Raw genomic sequence first — 23,874 nt, forward strand, 5'->3', positions numbered from 1 at the left:
AATGGGAAATGCTGAGATGGGGAGTGCTGTTCCTGGCTCTCAGCAGTGTATCCAGGAGGGAATCTCTCATGATGGTCTCTTGCCCATTATACTCTTCTAATTTACACGTTTTTCATCCAGCATCCAAAATGTCGTGTAGATTTTAAAATACATAAATTTTTATTTTTTTTAGTAGCTCTTTATTATTAAAGTCACCAGAAATGCTGTGTTTCTGTCTCTGAGCACAAGGAGAAGCGATAAAAGATACAGAAAAGCTTACCAGGGTCATTTTGAGCTAAATGACTTACAGCTGTGTCTGTGTTTGATTAGAAAACAGCTTTTGTCTGTGAGCAGTTGCACCACTGCACTCCAGGTCGTTTCCAGAGTGCTTCCCTCCCTGCAGCGTTACCCCTGGGGCTGAGTTGTTCTTCTCTGTTGAGGGTGGGCAGAAGCCGACACAGCAGAGAACGGCTGTAGAGTTCTCCCTGGATAGAGAGTAGGAGGAGCCGGATGGAGGCGGCTGGGGAGGCTCTGAGTGGGAGTTGTTGCTGCTGGTGGGAGCGAGGCGGTGAGTTGCGTTGTGTAGGATCGCTGGGACAGTTGCTTCCTTGCTGTGTCCGTTTCTCTCCGCGTTGCCCTGTGCCTGCGGCTCATACCCGTGTGCCCGCGGCATTGGGGCTGCTGGTCTGTCACAAGGAGCAAAGCCACAGCGACGGCTGCCCTGTACTGCCCTTGCTCCAGGGCTGGCCTTCCTCCAGCAGTGACAGTGCGAAGCTTTAGAGAACTCTTTGTAGGTTTGATTATTTCATGGGCTTCTAAAATTGCTGGATCTCCGACATTTCCTTAACAGACGTTAACAACAAGATTACTTTAAGTCAAGTTAAAATACATTTGTTACTTATCCTGCAGTTTTAATCCTGTCATACCTCTAATTTTAACGCAGGCTGAGTCATTTTCATCCTACGGCTTTAAAATCAGCCTTCTTGGGCTATGGAGCACGGTCATGTTCTTGCATGTCTGGGAAGCAGAACAATTTCTTTCTGTCTCTTAGTCAGATCTGTCCTGCTGAACTGCTGTCACTTCGTGCTCTTGGATATAAAAATAACGCATAGCCAGGGTGATTTGCAGAGTTAGTGTTATTGCAGTAAGTAAAATTTGAAAAATGAGGGATGTTAGCTTACACTGTGCAGACTGATTTATAACCAATCAAATTATAAAATGAGAAGTGAAAAGATTAGTGTCAGTGAAGTATTTAACCTTTTTTTGGCTTGATTCCTTGGGGAGCAGTTTGCATAACTACTGTACTGCATGTGATACACTATTTACTTTCTCTGTTTTGTTTATCTCTACTGTCTCCTTTTCTACTGACTTGTTGAGCCCCGCCATGAGGTTGCAGTTGTTACTGTGTTTGTGTATGAATTATTAATGAATTAGTACCCATTTCCCTTTTTCTTTCTTAAATAGCTGCTGTATTTTTGCAGAAGCTTTCCAAACATTTCATTTTGAGACAGACTCCTCACATGGAAAATACGGGTGGAGCAGTTGCAGTTTATCACTGTCAAACTGCTGGAGACCATCATAGTGAGAAGCTTTAACAATAGGTAGAGTTGTTCTAAATGCTGTGACTGTAAGCACATACAGAGGGAGACAGTGGAGAATACACGGGGAATCTGCAGTATATGCATAAAGTGTATAAAATAGTGCAGTTCTACTTCCTTGCTTCAGGATTAACGTAGCTAAATGAGAAATATACTGAAGATAGAACAAATCCACAGCTGCACAGCTAAACAACCTTGATCTGCTGGTATATAAAACCTGATTGTGAATCTGGGCTGATGTTATTTTGCATTCACAGGGTTCTCACAAACACAAAATGCAAAGCAGTGAGTGATTCTTATTTTTGCTTTGAATTCACTTGAACCCATATCTCAGAGACAGCCTGGGTTGTGACTGCAAAGAATACACTCGTCTCACCAAACCACACAGAACTGCTTCACCGCTCTGTATACATGAAGACACAAGTGCTGGTTGTCCACCTCCAAGCACAGCAGATGCTCCTCCTGCTTTGCTGGTGGTGTTGTGCTGGGAGGCAGTGAAACATGGCCCTGGGTGCAGCTGTGTGTCTGCAGTGACCCTTCGAGGCTGGCACAAGCTAAGCATGCATTTTGGCCCTGTATCATGAAGTGAAACACAATGAGAATTTCCTTTAGTTGTGTTACCACACAAGCACTGAGGCTGACTTTCAAGTGCACGTTGGTTTGCACAGCTATGCAACTTTGAATTCATTAAGCTGATCTTGGTGAGGTTCTGGGGTAGTCTTTGCACATAAAGACAGGCTCCTAATTGTTAGTGGAAATTAGTGGAAAGAACCTATTTTCTTTTAAATGCAAAAAGATAACTTGGTTTTAGTTAGCTTCACCTGTGTGTTTTCAGTCTCCGGGTAGTTTCAAACCCTTTTTCCTGGTCTGCTAGATGAAGGTAAAGCATCTGTCACGGTCTGGCCTGATTCTGTGACAAAGGGGCGAAGGGAACCACACCCCTGGGAGGAAAAAATTATAAAACCATGACAGTGTCTTACAGTGGCAGAGAAATCCAATCTGTTATTTGCTAACAAGCTGGTTTGGTTGGAAAAAATGCTGGTAATATTATCTATAAATTTGTGTATGTATTCCATGCTTATGATAGCATAAAAGCAGCTGCCACGACAAAGACAATGGTAACAGAGTTTTTGTTGCTTCCTACGGGAAGTTATACCAGGAGGAAAGTTGTAGTATAAAGGGAAATCATATCCTCTCTTTGCAGCTTCTTATGCGCTATCTGTTGCCCAGAACCTTGGTATAAATAGAAAACATTCTTCAGGTATTCGCAACAGTAGATGCCTTATCTTGTGCCTGTGACACGTCAGCTCTAGCTGCTTCTTTCTTTTAGGCTGGTTAGCTTTTACTGCACTGCCTTGCTGCTGCTGGGAAGCTCCCACTGTGCTACACTGACCCAGGGGGAGCTGCAGCTCCATTAGGACTGTGAGCCCTCCAATGTGCCCATTCACCCATCTTAGTCTCTTTCTTGCAACTTAGGTTGTGCTTAAAACTTCCCCTGACTTTCCGCAAGCTTTCAGTTGGCTGTTTGCCCTAATGTTCAACCTGCAAGCAAGACTGAGTGACAGTCTTCAGTGGCTATTTGTGTTACTGCAGGGTCTCTAGCTAGAGGCTGGACTTGTACCAGACGCTGGGTAAATGAAAAGCAGAAGGTAGGAGACAAATGCAGGCAGGTGTGGGAGATGATGTTTGTGCACCATCTGCCTGCTTGCTGACTGAGAACTAGGCTGAGATGATCTGTTTCCCCATGCAGTAATCATCATCTGGACTTTGTCGTTTCCAAGCAGGCGTCAGGACTGTGTCTCATTCCCAGCCCCCTAAAAACTGCCTCCTACAAAAGCTAGCTTTCTATTTGTAGTCACAGGTATATGTGGTGCTTTTTAAAAACCTTTCACAAATGGATCTCCAACCAACTAGACAGACACAAGCTTGCATGCTAAATTAACTTCTTCCCCTAGCAACTGCTGCCCTACTGTACCCTGCACTGTGCACAGAGCTACCCAGTCCTCTTACAGAACAAGAGGTGACAGCCCACATAGCAGTGCTGACTAATGTCGTTTGTCAGATGCCTTCTAAAGAACAAGGTGAGGCTGAATGTTTGTAAGATAAGAGAAGACGCTAGTCTGAATTTCTCAATTGTTTTACAGCAACAAAAAAAAAGTGCTTTCAGAAACATCAATTCACATATTGAATATCCATTTATTAACATAAATGTAGACTAAAATAAATGAACTTTTAGGAAAACATTCAAGTGAGCAGTGGTGGATCCTGTGAATGGTGTGTCAGTGCTGGGTTTCAGGTAGGCTGTTCCTTTGCAGATTTGACTTTCTGATAATTAAACTATTCTCAATTTTTTTTTTTTTTTTCCTGCTACTGTATTCCAGAGTTTGAAGGAGTTTCATAATTTGCAATATTGTGAAAATGCAAAAATCAGCTGGAGTGAAGCTAGTGTTTAACAAGGCAACAATCTTCTCAGGCTGTACTGGGGATATTTTTAGGATATTTGATTTCTGCTTAAATGTGCAGTATGTACATTTATACCAGCAAGTTAAATTCATCGGAGTTTTGACATCAGATTTCTTTTTTTTCCCCTGTCTCTTCCATTGAGCTTTCTTAGCAATTACAAAGCCTTCCTACAGAATAAAGTCTTTTTTCATGGGATCACAGAAAAAATGTTGGCATTTTCTCCTGTCTGGAACTGGTGTACTTTGTGTGTGCCACGAGACACAGCGAAGCTAGTTTGCTGGCAGGAATAAACTTGGAGGCTTTCTTCTCCCTAGTTACCCAATTTAATGGAGACTTCCTTCCTGTCGTTCTCAGGAGCGCTGTCATGGTTTCTGGTCTGGTGATGATAAGACACAATGATTGCACCCTCTGGCTTCTGAAGCTCTCCATCTGTCTTGAAGGAATGTGCCTTCCTTCTTTGAGAACCTCTGTCCAAAGACCCTTCTTCCTGCCTGCTGCGTCCTCCTTGCTGCGGCGGTCACTTCACCTGAGCAAGGACTCACTGAAGGCACGAATGCTGGAGCCACCTATTTTCTGCTTGGAAAGCGCTGATCCAAGCAGTAGAATATTCAGATGCTCTGAAACAAAATTGATAACACCTAGGCCATTCCTAATGACTGTTTGCATGTTTTCCTCTTTAAGTTTGCAGCTAAGATTCCAAGGGCTATTCCAGCACTTAAATCCTCCTGCCTGTGGAGCATAAATATGTGCCATTCTTTCCCTAAAGCTAACCTGTCACTGCTTTATCTGTCTTGATAAGTACACATAGAGATCTGTCTGCTTCAAAGGGATCCATTATGCCTACCTCCAGCTTTCTCTTTCTTGACTAAACAAATCATGTTCTTCTCATTACTCACAATTAAAGGATAGTTGAGGTTGGAAGGGACCTCTGCAGGTCACCTAGTTGATTCTTCAAAGCAGGGCAATTAGAGCAGCTTGTGCAGGACACTGTTGGTCACTGTTGAATATCTCCTGAGCATGGAGGCTACATGGCGTCTCTGGGAAACCTGTCCTGGTGTTTGACCAGACCCACAGCAATAAGGTTTTCCTCCTATACTTCAGTAGATTTACTGGTGTTTCAGTATGTGCCCATGGCATGTTGCCCTGTCACTGGACACCACTGAGAAGAGCTCTGTTCTCTTTGTTCCACCCCATCAGTATTTGTACATTGATAAATACAAATATTGTTGGATCTTGAGTTCATAGCAGTAAAAACTGCTCTTTTGTTCCACAGTAAGAGTAACGTACACAACTGCTGTTCTCTGGGACATTTTCCTTTTAGTGGAATGCCCTGCAAGTCATTTCAGTCTCTGTATCAAGTTCTACATAAAATGCTTTATCATCTGATGTCTGTGAAATGAGATGTCAAGAACTGTTGCTGAAGAATGAGGAATAGGGTATTCTCTCTTCTTGGTGCAAACAGGTTGGTCATTTCAATCTCTGTTCATGAATCTGAACTTAAAAAAAAAAAGTAGAGAGAGTTACAGATTTCAGAGGAAGAAGAATCTAGCTCAGTGGCAATGGATTTTTCCTAGGAAAAATTCCTGCTTCTGACTGCAGTGGAGAGGTTGCAATCCGTTACATCCACCTAAAAGACAGAACTCATGCCTCTCGCAACAGACTGAGGTTACCAATGGATTGAATGAAATGTGGCATATGGTGGTCAGGACTGAGTAGTTCCACTCAGAAAGGTTCATGTCCTCATCTCACTTTCTCACAGAGAAAATACAAGCGATTTAAAAAAAAAAGCAAAAAACAAAAAACACCTCATCTTTAGACTGATAAAATGGTCTTTTAAAGCCTTTCCATCATGAGGGGCTACTTTTCCTGTCTGTAAAATGGGAATGTCTCTTCCTATCCAGGAGCAGAGAGTAATTACTTGATGTAGAAGTCTGAAAGTCACAGAATCACAGAATGCCCCGGGTTGGAAGGGATCTCAAGGATCACGAATCTCCAACCCCCCTATGCCATGCAGGGCCACCAACCTCCCCGTTTCACAGCAGCCCAGGCTGCCCATGGCCCCATCCAGCCTGGCCTCAAACACCTCCAGGGATGGACGGGGCATCACAGCCTCTCTGGGCAGCTGTTCCAGCACCTCACCGCTCTCTCCGTAAAGAACTTCCCCTGACATCCAACCTCAATCTTCCCTCCCTCAACTTAAAACCATTTTCCCTTGTCCTGCAGCTGTCAACCCTTTCCAAGAGTTGATTCCCCTCCCCTCTCTAGGCTCCTTTTAGATATTGAAGGGCTGCAATGAAGTCACCCCGCAGTGTTCTGTGGGGGGATCTATGTGGCAGCAGTCACAGAAATGATCGGCCCCAGTTCCTTTCTTAGGAACCGCAGCACTCCTGCTCAATGAATTTGTAGGCAATGTAGAAGTGAGGCAGTGAGGGCAGTGTGTGAGATTGTGGTGAGTAGCAAGAGGAGATGGCTCGCCCTGTGAGCCATGGGATGTGGGCATGTTGAGGTGGGGCTGTGAGTCAGGGCTGCAGGATGTGACCGAGGATTTGTTTGGGCTTTAAAAACATGTATGGTAATTGGGCAGTGCTTGTGTTTTCTGCTGTCATGGCTGCCAGTATTTTGGAAAAGGGCTTTGGCACAGATGTGTATCTGATGACAGTGGGCTGACGAATGTTCTGCTTCCTCCACAAACCATCCAGTAGACAGTTTGGTACAACCCCTAGTTCTAGAGGGATTATATGTTTGTTCCCTTCCTTTTCCCACATTCTTCCATGTTCCAATTCTGTATTTTCTGACAGTCCCTTCCCCTGCCTTCTCTGCTCTGCTGGATGAGTTCTGGCCTCGGTGCATGGCTGGGTGGTGGTTGCAGGGCACACATTGAGTCCTGTGGAGGGTGAATGCTCCCTACTGAAATCTACAGCAGATACGGTCTTGTGGTTTGTCCTGACATTGACATGTGGGTGTTCTGGTGTAAGCTGTGCACAGCAGAGCCTTCTGTCACAGCAGGAAGAAATCCTGCCACAATGTGGAGCTAATGCTTCTTGGTCATTTGGAGCTGTACTTGGATTTTGTGCAGCGCAGGGGTCTGTCATGCTGTGCTACCGGGCAGAAAGTGGGAGTGAGGAGCATTGTGGGTGCTCAGTGGTGATGGAACAGGTGTGGCCATTGTAAGTCCCTCTGCTCCGACAGCTGTGCTAATGGACCTTCTGCTGTGACTTCCTGCCAAGGGTTTAAATGAACTAAGGACCTTTCAGGTTTCAAAGTACACCTGTTGCTATGCTCTGGAGGCCGCTGCACATGTATAGCACAGCTGATTACAGGCTGACTGGGAGGCTGGGTGGCCGGGCTGCACGACGCGCTGTCTGGCAGCTGGAAACTGTCGGGAACTCCTCTGCGTGACGCATCCCGGCCGGCAGGGTGCCGCTCTGCAGCGCTGCCTGGGCTGCAGGAATCGGCTCCGAGCGGGGATTCCTGTGTGCCGCCGGTAGGCTGCATCCTGCTCTGTTACCGGGCGGGGCTTCTTTAAAAATCACTGCGTGCATCACCGGATCCAGTGACACGGACTATCTTTAACTACAGGAATATTCTTCTGCAGCCATCTCTGCAGTGAACCGCACTCAGTGCCCTACTTCCCTTGCACAGGGACGCTGTGAGGGTGAATCTGGTCAGGTATAGCAGAGGCAGCAGTGCTCACAGCATCCAGACACTTCATGATCTTCACTGCAGTAACTACAGCCTGCCTCACCAGACACTCGGGGGGGGGATGAAATAATTGTAAGGAACGTTGTTACATTTTTAACGTTTCCCTTCTCTTCTGTTATATGGGTCAGAGCCTATCTTCTAAAGTGCAGTCTGAACTGCCTCTGAAATCAGAAATGTAAATGCCTCACAATGCTCAAATTATTTCCTTTTCACATGCTCTCATTCTTCCCTTCCTTGGCTTCCTAAGGTGAGCACTCCCTGGGGTGTTCTGCCTTACTGCTGATGCTCAGCATACGGAAGCCGAGAAACGGATGCATGCGATGAGAGCGGCTCTGACGATCGTCTGCCAAACCGTGGGCAGCACCAAGAGGAGCACCCCGTGTCTGCTGGCTCTCGGTAGCCCACCCTGAGCGCTGCAGCCTCCTTTCTGCTGCACATGGCGTGATTCATAATGCAGCAGCTCTGCTGTAAGCTGGCTGCTTCTTTGTGAGCTGTCACTGCTGCAGTAGAGAAAAGCACTTGAGCTCAGGCAGCAAATAGATTGTGCATGTCTAGCAAATAGTCAGAACTCCAGAATCAGTACTTAACAGATGATCTTGGGATAATCTCGTAAAGTGTACTGACTGGTTAAAAGTAGGCTTTGAAGTTTGCGGCAAACATCTCAAATGTTTGCCCTTTGTGATCGTTGGCTTTTTGTTTGTTGTTTCCTCCATTGTCTATACAAAAATACCACTTCGCTTATTCTTTTTGATAGGCTGTGTTCTAGCCTTTCTGGAAAAGTACCAAATTATTAATGGGTGTTTGTTGCTTTTAGTTGTGCTTCTCAGTGCTAACCCTATTCCTGCTATTTGCAGTATGTTTGGGCTATGTTTAGGCACATGCAAATGTAAGTGGTTATTCAGCGCCTTTGGCGTTCTGAACAGAACGTCCTGAACTCCCATGGCTTCTTACAAAGCCTCAGCCTCCAGCACTAACAAAGCCTGTGATGGCAGTAGCTGAAGCATGAGAACTACCTGCACTCGACAGGATGATTTCAGAGAATCTGGGAGGATTGTAGACCATGATTTCATGCCTAGATTTTGTCCTGTGGAGTGAGGAAGTGAAATAAAGGGACCATTGCCTGTGTATTTGCAGCAAAGGGCACTCCATGCTCGCTCTGTCTGAAGCACTGGAGCTGGGCTTATCCAGCGTTGCATGGTGTATGGATTCTCCTGCAGCGTGAAGTTTTTCTCTGGCTGCATCAACACTCGGCTCCTGAATTCTAATGGAGACTTCTACAAATAACGCAGTCACTGGAAGTGAAGCGAAACGGTATGATGCTGCGGCCTCCTGAGTGTCTGCTGGCAGCAGCCTGGGATTTTTACAGTTGTTTACCTTGTTGCTCAGCCTATTTTAAGCTCTGGTGGACTAACGACAGCAGAGTAACAACAGATCACAGTACTGGGCACAACTATTTAGCTCTTAAAACCAGCACTTCAAGCTTCAGACTCGCTTTATATTCTCATGTCTTCAGTAGCTTCAGACTTGTGGCTTCAGGCTCGTATGCTGTTTGCTGGCTCTTGCCTGCTGTGAGGGAGCCCTCATTCACCCCGAGTGTGGTGTACCTGGGCAAGAAAGCCTTGGGGCTGCGGCGGTGCTGGAAAGTGCATGCTGTGCAGAGCAGGGCCCAACCTCATCCTTGGTCCAGCTCCCACCATGGAGATTCAAAGAGGTTTTTATCTCCCGAGTCTTTTTATTGGATCTTTTTTATGATCTGTTCATTTGTGCCAGAGTCATTTAATTTCTTGGGTTTATTGAGTAGGTAGCACACTGTGTAAGACCTTAATAGGGAGCCCTATAGGATAAATCTCTCCTATCCTGGAAATGATTCAGCTTCTAATGCTGATTCTGTACTCATCTAACTCTGGTACACAGATTACATGGTCTCCTATCACATAAAATATTTTAGAATTGGTGCTCTGCATTTTCCTGACTGCAGACTTGGGATTTCTGAGAGCATCTTGTCCTGAAGGCTCAGCTCCTGTTTTTTTGGTGGATTAGGTGCATTTATGGTTAGTGACAAGTTTAGGCTCATTGTATTTGCTTTAATGCTGTGTGGAGCAGGGAAGAAAGCTTGATGAGTCTTGTAATGATGGAGCCATACAAGACAGGAATGTTCCCCATCTGGAGGAAAAGCAGAACTGTCAGTGTCTTGAAGTCATGTTGGGGAGTAAAAGGAAGTGCTCAGCTGGAGAGGTAGGGCAGAGGGGAGATGGGGGGATGTGATAGCTGTACCTCATCTACTTCAGGTAATCACCTAAAAAGCTCAGGAAAGTAAATTGCCAAGGTTGTCTCATTACCTTCGCTTCATATTTTTGGATGGTAAAGGAAATCATAGAGCATTTAGCGGCTCTGTTTCATACAGCTGCTTTTCAAGCCCCACACGGATAACTGATACTCATAATACTAACACACAATTTGTTGTTATTTGAAATTCAGTTTCTACCCATACATCGTCCTACCCCTGGGTTATAATGGCCAAGCTTTCATCAGAACTCACCCTTTGTTTCGTTTCCAACCTGCCAGTGCATGTACCTGTCAGGAGCAGCTGTGCACTGCACTGCAGGCATACACAGGGGACATGGAGGGCAGGAGCAGACTTCTGCAGCCAGGAGCCTGTGCTGGAGCCTCTGAGCACTGTGCAGGTCGGCTCCAGGGGCCTCGTGTGTGTGTGAAAGGAAATTGTGTACTGCACTGAAGTAAGATTGTGCCTACTGAAACCTTTGTGCTGTGTGCAATGCAGATTAGGAAGAAATCCAGAGCAGCTGTTATGTTGCAGAAAACTGTGGTTTGTGCTGTCAGGGCCTAAGGGCTTGTTACTGCAGGTGCTGATTTCCCCAGAAGAGCCCTGCATGCAGCCAGCAGGCAAACTGCTGCAGTTCAGCCCAGTGCAGGTCTGTAAAATCCCCATGCTGGCTTTTCAGTCACTGAAACAATCTTGTTGAGCCATCTTTAATGAAAATGTAAGCAATCTATTCATTTAAAAATCTGCCTAATCGTGTCTGTTCTAAAATGCAGCCAAATGAACCAAAAGTAATGCAAGAAGAAAGTTATCTTCTTCTTTGCTGGGCTGTTCATGGAGAGAGGGAAAGAGCATTTGCTGCTGTCTCCTGTGCATCGCTCAGCTCGTGCCTGGGACACCTGCACATCTGGGTGTTTCAGTTCTCCACAGCTCTGAAGCCATCTTCAAACCATGCTGTAGTGGGGAGATCTCAGTGTGGGGATCCCACAGCCATCTGCCCCACCTCATGAGCCACAGCCTCAATCCAGCCCCTTGGAAAGGAAGAATAACACACTTTTTGACCTCAGAAACCAGGAAGAGCCAAAGAAATCCCTCTTTAGGACAAGACCGATGCTGTATCCTGTCTTGTTTTTACTAAGTCAGATTTTTTTTCTCATTCTTGTGCATATTTTGTCACTGTGTCCTTCTGTTGTTTTCAGTTTTCTGCTGCAAGATGTGGAACTGCCAGATTCCGAATCAGACCAACACCTTCAGGATTTGTTTGTGACCTCCAGTAAGCCTTCTTGAAGTTATTGCTGACTAATACTGTAAAATCACCAGTTTTTATTTTAAATGTCTAAAACACCATACAATTTCTTGAGGCTGCTTGTCACAAAGAGACTGCAATTGGTGTCCTTTGCTCATTATGACAGGGCATGGGTCATTTTGAAGAAAGAGACAGGGGGGAGGACAAACAAAAACCCCATTTTTCTCAAAACTCTGAAAATATATTCTTCAGTGCTTGCCAGGGTTGCCCCTGATCTGAGCTGTAGTTTGAATATAAGAGAAGCCAGGGCTGGCTAGAAGCTCTGATGGCCCTGAGATGCATAGAGCACGTGTTCTGCAGCAGCTGGCTGCAGGGTGACGGCCCTCCTTACTTAGAGGATGGGTACATCCCTGGGCTGTAATGCGATATATCCTGAGCAGCTGAACACTTTGGAGCTTGTGAAGAACAACACAGAGAGGCTGGATTTTGTGCGTTTTGAGCTCTTCCTGTAGAAAACAAATGGAGTTCTGTGGGTTTGGTTTTTTTAATTTGTGTGATCTTGAGGCAGAATATCACATATTGCAGAGGATGACAAGCAGACAACACTTGTGCTGGTTCCCAGTATGGAAAAGGTAAACAAGCCAATTCTGCATCACCTTTCTTTTCTGGGACCTGTGAGTACTGTCAGTGTTGCTGCTATTTTAACTGTGTGGTTTCAGTGCCATTGCTCTGTGTGGAGAAATGTCGCCTTCCCAGGGGTGCAGCATGTGGAACCTCTTGAACTTCTCTGCCTGTCTCAGGTTCCTCATGCTGTGCCCATATCATGCCCTGTTCAAGGCAAAAGGCAGGATGGCACAAAGGGACCAAAGGGCTCAGCAGTGGAGAAGAGCATAAAGTACAAGCATGTGAGCGGCAGCCAGGGGAGGCCAGGGCACCTTCATGATGCCAAAACCTTTCTGTGGCTGTGCCTACCACCCTGTGCTGAGGAAAGAGCTTCTGGAACTGTTCTGCTGTTCTTCTGGATGGTGACAAGTGTGGCTGCTGTAGCGGTACGCTGTGTAAGGCCAGAGAGCCATCCCTTCCTCATCAGACCTGGAAAAACCTGGCCAGTGCTGGAGAAGTCCATCACAGTCATGTTCCCAGCAGCCAGCACTGCTGGGGTCAGACTTTCTGCTCTGGCAAGCTCACAGGGACACATGGAAGGCTATCAGAAAGGCCGTCTGCTGCAGTTGTCAGCTCTGTGAAGTTCATGGTACCCAACCTGATGTGATATTCTACTTATGGACGATGCAGAGCCAGTAGGTGGTGTCTGTAAGGGTAAAACTGCCAGCTGAATTCTGCCAATGGAGGACTTACATGTGTGGAAGACAGCAACTACTTGCTGGAAGCAGCTAGAAGATGCAGAACTCTCAGAGAACTTTTTGGTTTCTGATCTGACTTGGAAGCATTGAAACATTAACAGAACTTGCGGGCTCTTTTTAAGGTTACTTCTTCTTGCTACAGTCTCAGGCAGAGGCCCAGGTTTTTCAGGAGTATATACGTACAGCTTCCAGCTTCCATATCCAGCTTACTCAGCAGTGATGCAACCAGAATTGCCCTGTGGTTTGTTACCTCCAGAAGTCTCCAAAAACTCATGGGCTATGTACTCTATGAAGAGAAGCAGTGATTCAGTGCTAAAACTGGCAGAGTCTGCCCTAGCTTCTTACTAGAGCTTGTTCCCCTGTGTGTGTGCACACTCGTGCATATCTCCTCTTTGGCACCTTATCTCTCTCTTTAGTGCTTTATCTCACTTCTGTTCTTTAGTGCCCATTATCTCTTGTTGGCTTTCTGTATTACAGAGTGTAAGGACACTTTCTGGGAGGAGTGCTGTGAATCAGCCTCATCTGTCATCTCCAGGAGAGCGTGTGTAGGGTGAGGCATGTTTTACATGAGTGTACTCCTCTTCCTACTGCAATACAGTGTATACACAGCCTTACTGCTGGCTGCTGGCGCACATCACCTACTTTGTTCTCTTTTCTGCTTGGTGTTTTTTTGGGGAATAACTGGAACTAAGTTACCTGGCTGCCGTCTGCCTGCAGTTCCACCACCCTGTTCATTTGCATTCTCCCTTTAATGAATAAGAGAATACTTATGAAAATACAATTGATGAGTTTCATAATCACATGTCTGTAAATCACTTTCCTTCTCTGATTTGTAATTTTTCTATGATTTTTTCCATCTTCCATGTAGTGACTCTGGTTCTCCTTCTGTTTCTCAGCAGCGTGACTCTACTGCACACAAGGAGATGATGGAGGGGTTGGGCTGGTATAAGTAAGGAAGACCCAGTCCACAGGTAGTTTTGTGCTTTTACACCTACCTCAAGTAATGTGAGGAAATGGCTGTTGTCACCCGCTCGCATTTCTGTATTCTGTTGGCTGGGTTTGGGGGAATTATGTAGAGCAGTTGCACTGCAGCAGGCAGGGTGCTAGTGGAAGACTCTCCTGTGCTTCTGCGGCTTCAGGAAACTCATATGCTAAACTGGGGGCTGGTGGGCAGAACTGATCCTGGTGCCACTGCAGTGCAGCGTCGCCACTGTGGATGGCTGCCCTCAGCCAGTGGTTACAGCAGATGAATAGCTGACAGGAAGGTAACAAGCAACAAACAGACGCTGCCTTGTGGCTGTTTTCCCAGTGCCCAGATGTATGGTGTGCTCCAGGACGATGGGACCTCCCTCTCTGCTGCAGTAGACACATCTATTATTAGCTCAGTGGCAGCTTTCCATATGCCAACACTCGTGTCTGCAGGACTGTTTAATTTTCACTTCTCTAAAGTAGTTAATTTGTCAGCTGTTGGTTTCTGTTCATTAAAGACCAAACTTCACATTCCTTTATTTTTTTCTGCTGGAGCTGAATCACAGACCCCGTCTGAGCAGACCGTCGTACCTATGAAGAATCAGGTGCAGGGCGATGTCTGAAATCCGGAAAGTCAGCCTAAGGCTACTACCAGGAAAAAAACCCTGTCTCTAGAAATGGCCATCCGGTCTCCATTCTTCTGTTGATTTTTATTCTGAGAAATGAGAAATCAGTTCTGCCAAAAGCACTCCCTGATTGTGCTTCAGTGCCAGCTGGGGATGTGGCACACAGAGGGAAGCGCCCCTCTGCAGGCGCTGCTGCTTCTCTGAGGTTGGCACTGCCATGAGTTCCTCACCCACCAATTCACTGCTGGGGGCCTCTCTTTAATTATTGAATGTCACAATAGAGGTGTATTGAATTACCTCGCTGGTAAATATCATTTCCAGCATCTCATGTAACTCTATAATATTCTCAGTTTTCCTACTTGCAAAGCATTAAATCTTCAAAGAATCTAAAAATGTCCAAGTATATTTTTGTATGTTGCTCATATAGCAGTGTATGTTTCCAGAGAATTATACGCTGACTTAGAAGATGGCCTTCCTGGCATTCGGTACCATGTGATTACTTTTGTTGAAAGCCAAGCCTGTACTTGGATGTGTAGTGGAAGTAAGCAGAATGTGCACAGTGCTTTATCAAGCAAGTGGACAAACACACCCCAAAACAGCAGCCGAATGTTGTCCTCGCTTACAGAAGTGGGACTGGTGTGACAGTACATCAGCTTGGTTTCAGCTGGGGTAATAGAGAGTGGAGATTCTGGTGCCTTAAGGACCCCTCTGAGAGAAGTCCATTGAGAAAAGATGTAAATGCTCCACAGCAGTTGGGGGGTAGGCTATGAAATCCTTTTGTGAGCTATATATCCACATTGACTTTTTCTGCTCATGCATGATTTTAAGCAGCACATTTTGTCAGAATGATTATAGGGTTGATGAATAATATGACTGTCAAAATATATACAAAATTGAGTTACAATATAATGTAGCTTTTGGATGTTAAACAGTCTTAAATAATGAGCATTCCTATATTATTTTCTCTTACGTGGAGAAAAACCTCTCCGATTTCTCACTGCTTTGAAAAATCTTGTGCCGCTCCTTCCCATGAAGAAAAATGTGAGCGGTAATGGGTGTCCTGCTCTGCTCCATCCAGGGGATGTGAAAAGCTTCGTGCCAGCTCCTCTGAATGTCCATGAGTGCTTCTGATCACGGAGCATCCTTCAGCTGAAAGCTGGTGGGGCCTGGAGGCCAGCATGCCTGGTGCTGCCCTGCTGTGTGATGCTGGTGCTATTCTGGCAGCTGGAGCTGGACTGCACTCCTTTACCTGTTTGTGTTTCAGCATGGGATGCTGTTGTCTGTATTCCCATTTCCCAACCACAGAGAATGAATGATCTTTGTGACCTGGCGCGGATCTTCTCATTTGGAGATCACCTGTTTGAGTCTGTGAGGAGTGTGCTTCCTTTGCTGTCACCTGCTTTGCTCCACAAGAACGGTTTGTTTCAGACAACCTGGTATTAGATGTAGGTGATCAGTAAAATCTGCTACATCAGCTGTTGTTGCAGAAGCTCTGGCTGACGTTTCCTGAGGCAATTGCAACCTGCAGTTCTGGTCCTGCAGTGCACAGCACAAGAAAAGCCTTCTGTGTCCACGCAAAGCCTTACTGCAGACACCTGACACAGCACACGGAGTCTGGGGACAAGAGGAAAAATCCATACGTACATCTCTCATTTTTTGTATTCTGCAGCAATGCAAATTAGTGCCAGAGTTTGTCCCCCTTCCTTCCCTCTGCTTTGTTGTTAGGAACCCAGTGAAGGCGGTAGATCTGCAATGGGTGGCAAAGGGGCTGCAGAGCCATTGGCCATTCATTTCTGCAAAATCATCTGGAGAACGGAGGCTCCAGCGTCGATGCAGTTTACACAGAAACTCCAACCGGGGCAAGAGGATTTCTCATCCCTTATTGTGCAAGAGAAATAAAACAGCTTTCGTCTCATTTTCCGAATGGTGCTGAATTCCACGAGGGCCAGGTGGCGACGTACAAAGGAACTGGGAGGAAAGGCGATGCGGCGGTCCACGGCACGTCTTTGCATTTCAGAGCTCCGGAGGAGTCACGCTGCTGTCTGATGCCAGGCCCATGGCGGCGGCGGCGGGGGGCAGCGCTCTGGAGCTGCTGGAGCTGCTGGCAGAGGGCTCCATCTACTGCTGCGCAGACAGAATGCAAAGGCAGCTGCAGTGGCTTTTTCTTTTCCTTCTCGCAGAAGCTGCCCGATGCCGTGGCCTCTTCTCACCCCCTTTTTACTTTGCCGTTTAGAGCCTTCCTCTCCAAAAGCCGTCCCCTGCCCATGGGACTGCGTTGGTTCGCAGGTGGGAGCAGTCTGCACTCAGCTGCCATTGACCACTGTCATTAAACAGGAAGCAAACAAAGGATGGAGAAAAGTGGCGTGGGAACAAAGTGACTTTTCCATGCATGTACAGAATCAGGAGCAGGAATTGACAGTGTTTTCTGGGCCCTGTCCCTGGTAGGAGAGGACTGAGTGCAAAGGCTGCAGAGGAATTTGGGAGGACAGCAGAGTGTCCATAGTGCTTGCTCTAGAGATGCAGAAGTGAAGTCAGAACGTGTGGCTCTCTGCTTTGTTTGCTGTGGTGTCACTTCTGAAATTGCTGTATTTTATACACTCAGGGAAGAACTCCTTGTGCAAATGTGTGTAGGGACTTATGTCAGAACTGGGCCCTACACAGAACCGGATCCCTCTTCTACATAACAGGGCTACAAGGACATGTGGGAATACATCTGGGTGTGAATTCTGCAAGGAAGTTTTCTCTTCAGTGGTTTGAACTGACATTCCACTCTGCCCTTTGGATTATGCTTTTAATAGTGGTAATGCAGACCCAAAGCTGAGTATTTTCCACTTCCCTTTACTATTGCAAGTGGCAAACCAAGGGCTGCTGTTCGCATTTCAGTTGTGCTGGCCTGAGATACACGTTATATATAGCCACTGCTGGCCAGTCTGAATTGTTCCTAAAAGAACGAAGGAGTTCAGTTTTATTAAAAAAAAAAAATCAGAAAAATTCAGGATTTATAACGTGACCATATATTTTACAAATAAAAAGCACTGGTTTTCATTGCAAGTGATTATCTGGCTGTGAAACATCAGTACTCTGTGCTTAAGGGAACATCAGGAGGTTCTAGATTCTTAGATTCCCACAAGGACTTAATTTGTGCTCATTCAGTTCTGGTGTCAGGAAGAGTTTGTGTTCACACTGCTTACCAGTGAGAGCTCATCTGAAGTCATGGGAATGGATGAGTCAGACTGGAGTTCAGCCTGGCCCAGCAGAGAACAGTTCTGTCCCCAGCACTTTCCATCTTAGTGGCACGTCCCCACACCTCCCACTGACACCACATCTGTAGACATCTGCACTCCCTGGTCTGCCTTAAAAAATGTATTCAGTAGTGATTTATTTTTATTTTTATTTTTTTGACTGAGTACTTCTTTACCGCAAAATTGGAATGCTTACTCCTCAGAACAAAAAATGTGGCTCTGTAGTGAGAAAGATGATGGGTTCAAGGGTGTTGAGTGTACCAAGAGCCACAAAGGACAGGGCTGGCCTTTGTTATACATATGCTATGCATGTACTTAGTGTATCTACTTAGGTGTCTGCTTTGGAGTGAGATTTTGAGGGATATGGGATGCACTGAGGACAGCACAAGTCATGGCATAGTCGGGCTTTAGCTCAGAGGCTGTGCTGGGCTCTTCCGCTTCAGAGGTGGGCGCATAGCTGCTGCCTTTCTCTCTCTGCAAGCTCGGGTAGGAGCCAGCCTGCACCAGGCAGTCGTGTCCGCCACGGCCGGGATGGGCCCTCTGCTCTTTGGAGCCTGAGCACAGCTTTGCAGTTCTCCAACTGACAAATGCATTCCTAGCACTGGATTTTCCTTTGAACAATGATACAACCTGAGCATGCCATGTGCAGTTGTTGTACTAATTAGCTCTGCACTTGCGCACTGCTAATTATTCGGTAATTCAGAGCTTCATGTAAATTTTCTGAAGTGTCTTGAATATGCATAGCTGCAAACACCTCTGTAAAATCGTAGCATCATAGTATGTAATCATAGATCAGAGCTCTCAGCACCACCCTCTCCAAAGCCATCATGTGCTCCCATGTCCCGGGGCATCACATGGCCGCTCCATCCCCGGTGCAGCAACACCAGGAACAGCAGAAATGCTTCTCTGACACAGCTGCCAACAATTAAACTGTGTGAGGCTTTGCTGGTGGAGGTTATGAAGAAGCCCTTGGAAATCTGAAACAGCTTTTGAAAACAAGCACTGAAAATATCTACCAGAAACCAAGAAATAGATTGCAGATGGCAAACTGATGTCTCCCAGGCTGTCAGGGAATTATTTGGTTTGAGAAATGGCTGTGATCTACTCTGGAGCTGTGCAGAAGAGGAACGAACCAGAAATAATCAAGCAAGATGAAGCGTGCCTGGTACTGATATTTATGGGTGGATCTGTCCTTACAGCCTGTGGCCAGATCCCTTGCAGCAGGCAGATGGAGGGCCCTTCCCTCCTGCAACACTGCTGCTTAATTTCTGTGCCATCCCTGTCATCTGCGAACCCTTTGGACCTCCTCTAAGGGCCTCTTTGAAGAAAAAAGGAAATCCAGCATCGTTCACCTCTGGACCAGAGCACAGTCATGGTAAGAGAGGCCACAGACACTTCTATCTGTGATGCAGAACCTTGCAAAGCTTTCTTCATTCACACCTTATAAGTAAAATCGGCCTGTGCCTAACTGCTGCAAACCTTTTCAAAGCAAATATATTTGTACAAAGGAATTCAGTAACAGAAATGGAATTTGCTCGTGGATCAGATTACTGTTATTTCTGGCTGGAAGCAGCACCAGAAATACTTGCAGGGATTTCCACTTTGCCTTTGGAAAGAGGTTGTGTGCATTGTTGGTACAAAAGAAGATCCGTGGGAGGTTAATTGACATACAAAAAGAGGCAGGAAGGGAGATGAGACCAGCGAGGCTGTCACAGCCCTGGATGCTCAGTCTCAGCCCACTTCTGAAACGCAGATCTTCAGTTGTTGTTGGGAATACTGTGCTGTGAGCTGCAGTCACTGCTGTTTGGGAAGAGACATTTCAAGCCCTGAGTCTGAGCTCTGTACGGCACAGTTCTCTGTGCTGATTGCGCCTCAATTTCCTCGAGGATAACTTCATGTAGAGGATGCTAAATGAAGTGTTATTTTGATAATGTTTTGAGCAGTGGTCATTTGTGACACTGCTCAAAGTGCTTTTACCTTACAGTACAAATCTACTTCCAATGGGAGCTTTACTCCAGAGGTATGTGGCATTTTAAAATAACAGAGTTGATCAGAGCGATCTGTATTTTGCAACCAGCTTTAAACAAAGCCTCATTTCATTTCAAAGTGCTCTCCTGACCAACAGCCACTTGTGGAGGGAGGCACAGAGATGGACAGACCCACTGAGCTGCGCACAGCATGGCACAAAGTGCCATTGGCTGAGACAGCGGGCATCTCCGGTAGAGAGAGGTGTTGGGGACAGCCACAGACTGTGGGCTTTGAGTAGAGAGGTTCCCCATCTCTCCTAATGCACACGGACTGTTCCAGAATGCATTCAGAGTCCTCTGATCACAGCCCCAAATATGGATCATAATAGTGAGATGAACCAATGTCTGTGGTATCATATCTAAGAACGTTTCTGTTCCTGGCAAACTGTGAACCCTAAAGCAAAGAAGTATTTAAAAGGTTTTACTTCAGAAAGGTTATGTCTGCCACTATGCCAATGGAGTTGGAAATGTTACTGGTCCCAGAAATGCACTTGGTGTCTCTGAACACCCATGAAGTCTTCTCAGCTGACAGTGTTTTCCAGCCATCTTGGCTGAGTTCCTCCATCCCCCTGTATGGCCCGGGCACACAGGAGTGCTTCACCAGGGAGTGAATGTTTGGGCTCTTCTGAAATGCACGTGGACTCGGTGCGCCCCAGGGAGCGGTGCAGGAGCACAGGCACTGAGTGCTGGGAGACAGGAGGGGAAGGTGTCACACAGAGCACGGAGCTGAAAATAGAGCTGTGCAATCTCACACATTGCAGCGAGCGCACTGCAGGCCGGAGATCACACAGCTCGGGCACTGAGAGCCTGAGAGGGGGGTCTGCCCAGTGCCATAGGCTTCACAGCAGGACATCCGTGTGTTTCTCTAAGATGGAGGCAGGGGGATTGTTTGCTTCTTCGTTGCTACAGTTTTGCAGCTGTCATGGCAGTATGTTGGCACTTACAGGTCTTGCTCTGGATCTTAACCTCAGGCACAACATGCACGTAATTAAACAAGGTGTGTTTGCCTCAGCCTTATGTGTGTGCTGTATCCTTCTGAGGTCAGTGCAAAACTTCCATGCTTCTTCCATGCTTCAGAGTCGGTTTTGTTGTGCTTTGTAAAAGATTTTGTGATTTACTCACAAGTTGTATGCATGCTCAGCACTGCATGTATTGGAGAAACTGCCACAGAAAGTAGAGGTTTATATGAATGCAATCTTTAATGTTTGTGGCTGGAACCACAGCACAGGTCTTCTGACTTCTAAAATGGATTCCACTGAAGTTCTGCTGACCCAGAGCAGCTGAGCTTTACTACAGAGAAGCATTACTCTGCAGGGAATTGCAGGTGGGAATGCAGCATCCTCCTGGCTTCGCATTGCACACAGCTGCCCAGGTGGATGCTCACATAGGCTGAAGGATGACAAAATGCCATCACTGGTTTTCCCCTGAAAAGAAAACTCCTTGAAGCTGGCTTTTGCTGTTCCTGAGATATGTCAAGGTGGTGGTCACATACCGGTTGTTACAGGTCCTTTTGAAGGTCCTTTTGAAGCTTTGTTCTCCAGGAGAAAAGTCCATCCGTATTATTTGTGCTGGTCTGAGCTTCAAACAGAATGGCTGCTAGGAACTGACAGCAGAGTCTGGTATGTGGCATGGCCCTGTCAAGAAATGGATAATCCTCCCTTCTTAAGTATAGCTGCTATTTGTGTTGGCAGTGTGCAGACTCCCAGGGATTTCACCAGTGATCCCAGACAGCACTTCAAAGAGGAAAAAAAAAGAGGAAACATCTATGCAAATTTTGTTCTATTTCAAAACTTCTAAACTAAATAATGTGAGTGGGTAAATATGTTGCAGCCTGTGGAAACTTAATGAAGAAAAATGTTCAAAAGGAAAATATATAGAGAGTATTTTTTCTATTACACAGACCTGGAAACTGTATCAGCTTATAGCAGGTGGTGAGATTAATCCCCTGCAGTCCAAATGGAAACTGAGCAACGTACTTCATTTTTCAAACTTTCATAATCTGTGGGCCAGACAGGATCTGCCCAATGGTACTGGAGGAGCCAGCAGAAGAATTCCTTCATGGAAGGGCTGTCAGGCATGGGAAGGGGTTTCCTGGGCAGCCCCATCCCTGGTGGTGTTCAGGAGATGTGTGGACATGGAGATGAGGGATGTGGTTTGGGATGCAGTAGGTCATCTTGGTGGCTGGACTCGGTGATCTTAGAGACCCTTTCCAGCCCAGATAAGTCTGTGGTTCTATCATTTTTTATTTGAGGGGTTATACCAGTTGTTCTTTCTGCTTAGTTTTCCTCAGTTAATGTCTTTTTCATGTCAAACACTCTTTGCAGGTACCATGCCAGAACCCATTCTAACATTTCTGTAAGCTTGGTGCGATGGCTTAGTTGCCAGCCAACAGTCAACATACTGGTAATCACTGTCCCTTGTTCCAAGTGGCCCTCCCAGTACCAGCAAGGAGCTGCAAAGTGGGGCCTGAGCTCTGCAGGTGGTGGCAGCAGCATGTGGCACTGTATGGCCCAGCAGTGCATGGCAGCATCTGGCTTGCTGAGCACATTGCAAGAGGGGACGTGCTGCAGAGCTCGGCCTTGCCAGCACCAGTGGGACTTTTTTTGCTAATACTACTTGTAGTGGCAATGCTAAGTCATGGCCTGAAACAGTGATTGAGCACCTGGTGGGAAGGCAGGGTCAGCCCAGGGGAGCTCAGCACATGCAATGCACATGAGAGACTGGAAGAGGTGGAGCAAGGATCACCCCTTCCCAAGCCTCATTTAAGTGTTGGCAGGGGAGGTGAGGTCATTTCTTGCTGGAGATCCCTGCCTACTGAAGCTTTCTAAAGGTAAGCAGCTCTTTTCCTTCATTTCTGCATCTATGACTTCATGCCAGAAGGGTGCTAAGAAGTTACCTTTCACTCTGCAGGAATGCCAATGAATTTTCTTGCATTATTGAAATCCACAGGACTGCTAGGTTCCTTTCTTCAGTATAGATGTTCATAACAGATGTCCTTATGCAACTCATGCATCCTCTGCTCAAACAGCTGCAGCCACTAAAGCCCCAGCAGCCAACCCACTGGCTCAGTGGCCCTAAGAGCTTTATTGGAGAGTTTGCAAAGGTTCGCAAAGGTCTGCATTGGTATTCCTGTATTTGTGTATTTCCTCAGACTGGGCCTCAACTTCTTCCAGTTCTCCTGCATAGAGCGATCACACTGAGGAGCCACATCTGCACAAATGCCAGCAGGGTGGTGTTGGGTTTCCTTCCCTTCTTCACAGTTGTTTGAAAAAGCAGCTGATAGTGTCAATGGAATCAGATGTTCTGTGAGCCTGGGGAGCAGAGGCTGCACTGTGACCCTCTGTTCTCTAACCACTGAACAGACACTGATTAATTTCTGTTAGTTGTGTTCTAAAGAGATTACTTTAAAATGAAACCAGAGCTGAGTGAAAGAGTAGTTGCCTGATGAGGAATTGATATAGTTCGTATTTGTTTTATCTCAAAAACCATGTTGTGTTGTTGTTTTGGTGGTTGTTTTTTTTTGTTTGTTTGTGGGGTTTTTTTTATTTGTTTTGTTTTTGTTTTGTGGGATGAAAAGTCCAAATAGGACTCAGGAATGTCTCTATTATTTAGTTGAAATGTTTCAGTAGTTCTGGAATCAACAGCAGTCAGTTTGTTCCTTGAACTGCCTTCACAATCAGTTTTCAGTTTAAGCCTTTTCCCTGGGAGCTGCACCTTTTGGTTGGTGCTTCAGAATATGAATCTGTAAGTGTCAGTATTCTCAGGGAGAGGGCAGCAGCTCCCAGCGTGGTGACCAACACATCTGCATTGCATTAGGGGAAACGCAACCCCCCTGGAAGCTCTGCAGCTCCTACACCGCACACTAGTGAGGGGTTGCGGTGCAGCATCTGCTCAAACCAATGCTTAACAGCATTTCAGACTAATAATAACGTTATGAAATAAGTCACTTTCATTATCTTAGCAGTAAGATAAATAAGATAATTTTCTACACTGTGTGGAAACCAGCTTTCTGCCCTAAAACTCTCCAAAAGAAGACTTGCACCCAGGCCATGGCAGGATGGAGCCGTGGTGGGCAGGGCTGGGCAGGGGCTGCGTCTGGTGTGCAGGAGGGCTGAGCTCCAACATAGGAAGGTTTTGTGGCTGCCATGGCAGGGGGAGCTTCATGGGGCCCATCAAGGGGCTTCAGGTGTAGCTGTCTGAGCCTGTTGAGGGTGCTGGGAGGTGCAGCTGAGCAGAATGCTGCAGCTGTGCTGAATGTCCTCTCCTTGATGTCAGAATGTGGGGCTTTGGCTCACTCTGACTGCTGTGATCAGCTTGGAGTTAATTAAACTAAATGGGAAGTTTGCTAGGGATGTGGTTATCATGGCTTGGTCATTAGCA

The 23,874-nt window shown here is 46.3% G+C and overlaps 1 long non-coding RNA gene across 3 annotated transcripts in view; it reads left to right on the plus strand.

Moving 5' to 3' along the window:
* The first annotated feature begins 358 nt into the window (after positions 1–358).
* LOC125697627 (uncharacterized) overlaps positions 359–23,874 on the plus strand; it is a 52,091-nt gene continuing 28,575 nt past the window's right edge. The window contains exons 1-2 of one of the 3 annotated variants that reach the window (XR_007378888.1): positions 359–547; positions 11,223–11,296. This is a non-coding gene — a long non-coding RNA (uncharacterized LOC125697627). Of the gene's footprint in view, positions 548–11,222; positions 11,297–22,234; positions 22,325–23,874 lie in introns of those variants that run through there. The other 2 variants (XR_007378889.1, XR_007378890.1) reach the window with 2 other exon arrangements.

Source organism: Lagopus muta, chromosome 9 (genome assembly GCF_023343835.1).
Source record: "Lagopus muta isolate bLagMut1 chromosome 9, bLagMut1 primary, whole genome shotgun sequence".
NCBI classification, from domain to species: Eukaryota; Metazoa; Chordata; class Aves; order Galliformes; family Phasianidae; genus Lagopus; species Lagopus muta.